This window comes from Bicyclus anynana, chromosome 4 (genome assembly GCF_947172395.1).
Source record: "Bicyclus anynana chromosome 4, ilBicAnyn1.1, whole genome shotgun sequence".
NCBI lineage: Eukaryota > Metazoa > Arthropoda > Insecta > Lepidoptera > Nymphalidae > Bicyclus > Bicyclus anynana.
This window is the reverse complement of record NC_069086.1, coordinates 575,841-585,520: the sequence shown is the minus strand read 5'-3', so window position 1 is coordinate 585,520 and position 9,680 is coordinate 575,841.

Below are 9,680 nucleotides of genomic sequence, written 5' to 3'. Positions count from 1 at the left end.
CCTAATTCCGGTCTGACAATTACTAGGAAGAAAGCAATGTTAGTATTTTATAGCCCGACTCAAAATCGAACTCAGGACCTCATTGTCTGAAATCAGATACCATTACGCCAACGATGTAAAATTATAATAACAAATACAAGCTAGCCATAACTGCGTTACTTGCCAGCTTAAATATTCATTCCCTCACGAACTAATAGAGTCAATACAAGTAGAAAAACTGACCAATTCTGAATAAACAGAGCCAATAAACGAATTTAAATTGCCGTGGCAGTACCAAACCAACACACATCTTCAAACGGGCGTTTGTGTTCGGACGTACAAAAGTTTTCATTGTATGTTGTGTGAGTAAATGCAGCACAATATAAAGGCAGCTGTGAGCTATTGCAGACGAGAAGTAACCACAAAGTAGCTGCATCTGTATATTGACAGCCGACAAGGGAAATACATTTGCGAATTGAGGGAATGGCTGCCTCCCATTTATATTAATGTACGCGCATACATTGTATTTGTTATCAGAACAATTCACTAAAGGAATAAAGCGTGTAATTTTATTTGTATTTTATCCTTTTATGAGTAAATAGTGCCCAAATGAGGCATGCGAGTCATCTGATTGCAGAGGCAACTACTTACGAGTATCAGATACGAAGTTACCACCGCATTTCTATAGTTCCAATATCACAGGTATTGCTAATCTATTATTATGATAAATCATACGAATTAGTAATTCAAAAATTAAAAATCCCTGTACCTGAGTAGTAATAGTGTTTTAACTCTTATTATTAGATCTCTTAATATAATTATCATTAAATTTTTTTTAAATTCTCTCTTTTTTTATATAGATTTATGTTTGTTTGTTTTTTTTTTAATTGATTTATGTTTGTGTATTTTGTGACGCCATAATTTTCGTATGTGTATTCGTGGATAGTATCGTTGTTTACATGTTTAAACTATTTTTACGTTTATCTTTAGATTTAAGAAATAATATGTAAATGTTAACTATCCCTAAGAAATAAAAATAAAAAATAAATAGTAAACAAAAACGTGTATAGAGTGAGCTGGGTAAGCAAGACATAACAGTTATAATGTCAGATTGTTTTACTATCCATTTAACTTTTATTGATAAAAGGAAAAAAACCAGTACCAGTAGTAGTAGTTAGTAGTTCTAATATCGACGTTTTTATAACTCGACAGTGAAGTCACGAATTGATCTCCGTCTCTTTCTTCCTAACATGATTTTAATCTTCGTCTTCTTCTTCATCATTACACTCACGCAGAGTAGTCGTGATTGTAGCATTAGGGATTTATGATCCATACTATTATATTAAGACCGATAGAGTTAAAACTCACACTATCTAGATATGAAAACATCGTTACAAAATAGCTGAACCGAAGATATTAAATTTCATCTTTTTCAATTAAATTGATGTCCTTTCCTCCCGGGCTTCCAGTTGTTCACATCGCATCTCAGCTCGATATCACTTGTGTTTTGTAATAAAGAAAATTGTGTGAAAAAAAGCTTTTCCTCAAGTCTTGATAATGTATTCTAAAAAGTCCCCTACGCGTGCTACGTGACGTTGGCAAATTGAACTCATCGGCGTCTTGCGCCTCGCCTGCGGACGTGCCTCCTAGCTCCTAACGTTGTAATTACGAGATTACTGTACATGTAAATGTTGTCATACTTATATTTTAATATACAGTTTAACATTTGTAAATATACGAAGACGAGTCTTCATCAAAAAACTGCGTTCATTTCGTAGCGATGTGTTCGTGGAAATTAGATGGACAAGGAAAACAAAACTATGAAGAAGGAACGACGTTATGTTATTGAGGTAACAATACAAAACATACAGTAATTAGTCACTCAGCTCGTGAAGAAGAGTAGGGGTTGCATGGAACTGGACCGGATGTAGATCGAATAACTTTTGTATCCTGATTGCAATTTGATCTCTTGGTGGAAACCACGGGTTTTGTCTTACACTTAGAGATGTATTGTCACTTAATATCATATGAAATCGCAGTCAAGACTTAGCTTGTCTTAGAGGTAAAAAACCTACCTCAAACAATTTTGATACTTAGGTTTGCATAACCCGAATATAAAACAATTTCGGCTTTAAAAGGGTTTACTCCGGTCTGGTAATTATTTTTACACAAAGGAGAGCCGTTGTTCACTTAAAAAAATACTTAACTATAGTTTAGTACGCTGGTCTTATTAAGAACTAAGTAATGGAATGTAAGAAAGAGCGTTTGCATTTTGCACTCTGCATGGCGCACTGTCGGAATAACTAATGTGCATACATTTAGAGCTGACTGGCAGAGAATACACCCTCTTGAGGAGAGAAGGTTTGATTAACTCGTTGACCTCCACCTGCACTGGACCACTGGGTTTTAATATAAATATAATTACTTAATAATAGATTAGCTTCATATCCCATTCCATATAATCTCTAATCTCCAGAAGCATGTTTAATTATTTAGTGAATCACCAACAGTGTCTCCTTATTATTTCGGCATTTTGTCTAGGCTTTAGAGGTAAGTTTAGCTAACTAGACAGTCATGCAAGCTGACTCTCTTAGTTTACCTCTAACATTTACAGTACCTACTTGCTGAGTTCAGGTTTTGTGGAAAAACACATTTAGTTGGCAGTGGACGAAACGTATGTGGTAAATGACAATGATTAACAAAGCTAAGTTTCTTCTCGGTTCATCTCTGTAAGTAAATATGTAAGAGGGACTCAAGTCTTCTCCCTGAAGTGTTAATTAACGAAAAACCAAGAACCAAGCATTGCAGCTTCTTAAATGTAAGTCGCGAGAAAACCTCCGTTGCAGGAATTTCTATCCGATTCTATTTTTGGCTTCCTAACAAAAGTAGTTTCTCAGCGATGTCCCTTTAATAAAATAAAAACGTCCCGGCGTTTATTCTGCACTTTTAGCGCAGAGGTGCGATTTTTCTGAATAAGTTTTGTTGGACGAAATTGTCGTCACTTTCAATTTTTAATGAGTTTGAAAAATGAGGTGTTTAATCTATCGCCAATTATCTAGGATTTACCCAATTATGGAGTTTGGACTGCGGTGGCTTTGGAAGGTTTCATGGGAGCAGTAGTAGCTTTTAGCCTTCATAAAATTAAGTTTATCTGACTGTCACGGCCTCTTAGTCCATTGCAGTATATACAATGTAGTATACCAATATTTATAACTTACAAAAATTCAAAACAAACGTGAAGATACATTATGAAATCTATTGAAAAACCATGAGATATTAGAATTCAAAACTGTAGTAGAGTAGAGTAGTTTTTTAACTCTTATTTTAGGTCTTTAATTCTTTTGTTTGATTACCTGTATAAAACGATTTAAAATTATAATTACATGCTCAAGCAAATTTTAAATTCTTAAGAATTTATAGCCTCCAAAATAATTAATGAAATTTTCAGATTATCAATTTCTAAGCTTACAAAAAAAACTGTGCGTATTACCGGTGAAATAGAAAAACAAAGACACCAGACAAGATACAAAGAATAGACAAGAAAACTCATACTTTACGTAGAGTGTAGACATTGTGTCAATCTTTAATTAACTCAAAGCGTACCGCAGTATCTCTATAGACTGAGGAGCTGCATATTTCATTTCGCCCAGTTTCCAGCAATACAGATTGAGCCACGGCTTCAATATTTACACGAATTGACTTGAACATTGAATCCAATTTGTTTGAGATGTGACTTTCCATTTAGCGAAGACGTGCTGGAATGGACCAATCAGATTATTAACAAAAGACATCATAGTTTTATCAAATGATTAGCAGGTTCCCGCGACTTTGTCTGCTCTTTAACCTCCTAAATTCGGCCTCCTTAATAGGGGACACCCTAAGAATGGATTTTGCGATAGGGATTTTTTTATAAATAGTAGGTGTCCCTACTATATATAAAGGTAACACTCTTTCAAAAATATCAAAAACCGCTTTACGTACAGACATGAAATTTGGGAGGGAGGTAGTTTATAGTTACTAGACGTCCGCCAAGAACGAATTTAGCGACAGGCCCGGATTATGAAGGTCTAAGGGCGGACGAAGTCCCCATAATTAAATAGAACAGCTATTCGCAGTATCCTATGTGTGGGGAAATCTAGATTTTCTATTTTATAAGAAGAGTAGATATAGAGTTATAGATCTAGTGACCTAGAAGAGAGAAAAAGAGTCAGAACAAAAGAGAGAGTGAAAGAAAACTTCAGGAAGGTCAGCACGAAGAAATGCAAAGCGGTTTCGTGCTGACCTTGGAGCACAGGGGAGGTTAAAAAGTCCGTGCAAGTTGGACATGCCTTGCGACTAGCCGGCAGAAGTCCTGAGAGATTTTTCCTCCCTGAAAAAAAATAGATCTAGTTATCTAGATCATAAAGAAATTTCGGCAAAAAGCGGTCTAGTCTTTTAGTTTGTATAAAGTGAACTCTGTAGTAACGTAACATAGTAGTTCATTATTATCCTTCATTATCGTCACACAGCTGTGCAAAGCCATCCTCTCTTCACGGTATAGTGTTGTGAAACTCTTCCTAATTATGTCAAAATATTGTGTACCTAGAAAATCTCTAAGCACAATTTTTACTTTGTCATTAAACGTCAGGAATGATAAACAATCTTCGCCCTATTAAACGTTTAATATTATTTATTAAACGTTGATATATTATTGTTCTTACAATCAAGTGAAAACGGTAATCAGGCTAAACAAAAAAAAAATGTAATGATTAATGTAAAGGTAGGTATATCTCATGATGAAAGATATAATTGTTGCCCAGTTATATACCTAGTCGACTAATAGAATCCAAAATATCACTTCTCTATATTTCGTTCTATTGCAACAAAAGAGATAGCGGTATTTTCGATATCGTCGCTATTGGGCAACAATTACGTCACTCTCATAACAACACTCATGGCGGCCAAAGCTTAAAGACCAGCCAAGAAGTTCATGATAACTTCCACAAAGCAACGCTTCTACTTCTATTCAAAACGAAACACCTGATGACCCATCATTTGAACTAGCGGACGCCTGCGCATTTGTCCGCCCTTAGACCTCCTTTATCTGACCCTGTCACAGAATCCGTCCTTAGGGGACGTCTAAACTACCTCTTTCGTGATTTCGTGATGAGTATTTAGATTTTGCAATGGCAAGTCCAAACTTCCTATCCTTACAGCATACGTAGGCGTAAATGTCTTGGAGGATATTACAATACGAGCAATTTATACAACCACCGCGAAACCACCTGCGGCGTAAACAATGAGGGTGCGTTGTAATAAAACTCAGCGGGGGCGTGCTTAATGACGGTACTATTAAAAATGTGAGAAAATACAACTGAAACTGTGTTAACTGTTACCGGATAAAATTATTGCATTTTTATTTTATTTAAACTGCTGATTTCTACGATTACTTGAAATAACAGTGACATTATAACTGTTATATTTTTAACCGACTTCCAAAAAGGCGGAGGTTCTACGTTCGGCTGTATGTATGTTTTTTTAAATATTACGTTACGTCTTGCATAAAGTTGTGAAGTGAATGATTCAAATAAATAACGAAACGGTCAAGTCACACATCATTCATCATCATCAACCCATATTCGGCACACTGCTGAGCTCGAGTATCCTCTGATAATGAGAGGGGTTAGGCCAATAGTCCACCACGATGGCCTAATGCGGATTGGCAGACTTCACACACGTAGAAATTAAGAAAATTCTCTGGTATGCAGGTTTTCTCACGATGTTTTTCCTTCAGCGTTTGAGACACGTGATATTTAATTTCTTAAAATAGCCACAACTGAAAAGTTAAAGTTGTATGCCCCGGACCGGATTCGAACCCACACCCTCCGGAATCGGAGGCAGAGGTCATATCCACTGGACTATCAGCTCTCCATGAGACGAATTTTTTATTGGCGTGCAAACAATAGAATCAGCCTAACTTTACATAAAAATGTTTTGGAGGGATAGCCACCTATCCATGTAACATTATTAACTAATAAACAGAATGCTAGTTAAATTTTAAAAAATCAAATTATTGATAACTGATGATACGGTATTCTACTTCAGTTTAAATATCTGTCAAGCTATCAACAGAGTCACTTTGGGTTTCCGGTTAAGCTGCAATCCTGTTTTGAAATTTCACAGACGTAATGTGCCAATGTCTTTTATCTGCAGACTATTTACAAGCTGAAAATTTCGTGTTATTTCCTCGAAGCAGTTCAGGAATACGGCAGTAGGTACTCGCGGCAAATGGAGTTTCTTTGTTGGCAGTTAGCGCGAGTGGGTCGTATCACTCGTCCACTCGCAGCTACTTAACGACTTAGCGGTGACTTGAGAATGTAAAAGGCTCAATTTACTTTCAACTCTGCTCTAAAGTTAAGCATTCTTGATATAAACATTCACCGTTCCATAAATGTACAAGTCTTTATGTTTTCCCTGTCTATGTGAAGTTATGATGAAGACAGAAACCTGAAAATAACAGAAAATTCAAGCCCCTTATACAAAAACGTACTTAATGGCTTGTAAAGCTTCAAAAAACGGTTCTAACTTCTAAGACCGGAGCTTGAGCTAAAGTTTGCCTAAAATTGCCTATTCATACTCTGATTTTTTGTAGTCAGTGAAATATATTTAAGCAAGGTGTCATTCGATTCGGTACAATACGTTAATGATTTTTGATACAAACATCTTGTTCGTATTTCCGTAATTGTTAAATAAATTAACGAACAATGAATCGTCCTTACGAATCACTAAAGATGCAAAAGTCATAAGTATCATAGACCTATGAAAGAAAATTCCATATCATGCATACTTAAAAAAAAACATACAGTCGAATTGAGAACCTCCCCCTTTTTTAGAAGTCGGTTAAAAAGGTAGTCCTATCTAATATTATAAATGCGAATATTTGTTTTGCTTAATCCACTAAACTCAGCTATACCTAAATATAACTACATAGCAGAGGTTAAGCCGTCATAATCCACGACAGCGTTTGTAATTATACAAGTAGTCAGAGCTAAAGCTACGGTAAAGGAGTCATAATCATCTTGTTGTACGATTTGCGAATAATACGCCAGAAAGTGGGCCAACAATTCAGTTAAGATATTACTCGGTCCGCAAATTACTTTATACAGTTGACCGTCACTGTTACCGTTACAGTCACGGTTACCGCTGCCGTCACCGTCGTCGGTGGCGGAAGAATGAATTATGCGATGCCTTCATCAAGAAATAGCGTTTGCCGGTTCAGGAGAATTATGCGCCCAATAGTGTTGCCAGGTGTCCTGTTTTTAGGGGAATGTCCCGGTTTTCAGGAAACATAATTATTTATTCAACCTTCATCAAAACGTTAAATGTCTTGTCTTTTCACGAAGTTAAATAAATATTATTATTATATTATTCGTTAAATCTAACAAAACAAATCAAATAAGAGGATCTTTAGACTATTACGATACTAACTAGGTAAGGCTTGCCAAAAACAGTCATTGGATTTCAGTACCTACCTATAAAATTTTCTTGCGCTTACTGATTGAAATGGACCTTATTGAAATTAATATTTTAATTGTAAAATTTTGCATACTTTAAACATGTACCACATTCTAGCAAATAAATGATTTGATTGATTGATTGATTGATTGATTGATTGATAGCTCTAGCAGATAGCCCATCTGACGGTACTCGTAAGTGAAAAATCATCACTTAAAAACATAACACAACACAGGGCATGCAAGGAACACCCTCTACGAAGTGTCGCCATATTGTGTCCCTATCAACCTGACGAGTGGAATGGTAAGGTTACACCGGCAACCATGTTTTGTAGACCGGAACTCAGCAATGCTGCTTGGTGGCAAAATAAACTTAAAAAAAAAGTAGGTACTTATGATACAAATAAATGTGGGTGTGCACTGTTCATAAAACAAAATCCTTGTATTCCTAAGTTTTACACAGGATATGGCTACACTAGCGTCGGGACAGCTAAGTATTTAAATGAATAGCGTGGAAATTATTCCAGAAACTTAAGTTTTGGTGAGAATAATATATACCTATTTATAACTCAAACCAATTCTCAACATTTATACTGACTATACTTACTTTTTTCGCTGCTTCGCTCACGACGAAAGCCTTTACTTTTACTTTTCCTTACCCCTTGGAATAGATGTTATAATTTTGTCATGTTGTGTGTATCTTTAAAATTTTTGTCTATCTGTGGCACGATAGCTGCTAACTGAAGGTGCCGATTCAAATGTGTTTTTTATAACCTCTTTAGCCTGTTATCATTATCATGTTCATATTAATCGTCTGCAAATCAAAAAGAAATCATTATTTTAACAACCACGTAATCATTTTAAATTAATTAATAACTTTTATCACATGTTAACAATAACGACCCGAACAATCGGCTTAACGTGATCTCCAAGGTATGGGGATGAAAAACCACCAACTACGGGTTGCGAATTGTGCTCACAACTCACAACCCGACCCAGGATACGAACCTAGTACCTCGTGTTCCTAAACCCCATAACCACTAAATCTACGAGGCAGTTAGAACAGTATTACACCAACTTAATCAGAAACAGGGTGCATCTTCTAAAGAAATTCAACTATGGACAACAATTACGTAATAAACAGTAAATACAATTACTTACCTATTAACATTCTTCCACTTCTGTAGTGCATATAATTTTTCCCAAACAACACAACGGAATGGCAACATGGCGTCGCTCGCCGCTACCGCGCCACCTGTCAACTGAAGCCATCCATCATGGCGGCGCCACGGAATGAAATCCGCTTTGTACCAACATTGCTTTGCGCTCCAAATACTACGACTGTTTCTGAAAATCAGCGATATTTTACATTTTACTGTTTTAGATTTTCTGTTCAAAAAGTTTAAAACAATTTCGTTTGTTTTGAACCTTTGAATTTCTTTAAAATATACCTACACTAATTAAACAATACACACATCACTACTTAGTAAGCCCTAAAGCACAAATACTATACCTAAAGTAAGCGTAAAGTGCGTGCGTTAAATGTTGCCAGTTCTAGTCGTCGGGGTTGGCAGCGGAATCTACCCCGGAGATTCTTGACACCCCTTGCCCCGCCGTTACCATAACCGCTGCCAGAGCCAGGAATAGCGGGGCCACCGGGGACTAGGGAATGTTTATTTTTGGCTTTATCCATAAAGGTTGACGCCCAAAGAATGACCACGCTGGGCATGCGGGTTGGTCATTCGCAGGGCTGGACATGTGCCATTTATAAAAATCCAGCCAGTTGAAAATGGTTATACCGCCATTAGTCGGTCGCCAGAGCCTCGTCCGTCAATCCGTAGGGTACACCACGAGCAGGTGAGGTTGGCAGTTAGGGAGGCTACTAGAGAAGGGACTGGTGCTAGCCTTCTCCTTATACCTACGGATCCGTAACTTGGTCGCTGACTATGGGCCTTATTAGAAGGCTCAAAGTCAGCGGGCGATGGAGCGAGCTATGCTTGGAGTTTCTCTGCGTGATCGAATTAGAAATGAGGTGATCCGCATACGAACCAAAGTCACTGACATAGCTCAGCGAGTCGCGAAGCTGAAGTAGCAATGGGCAGGCCACACATTACGAAGAGCCGATGAACGTTGGGGTCCCAAGGTGCTGGAATGGCGACCCAGCACCGAAAAGCGCAGTGTTGATCGACCCCCCACTAGGTGGATCGA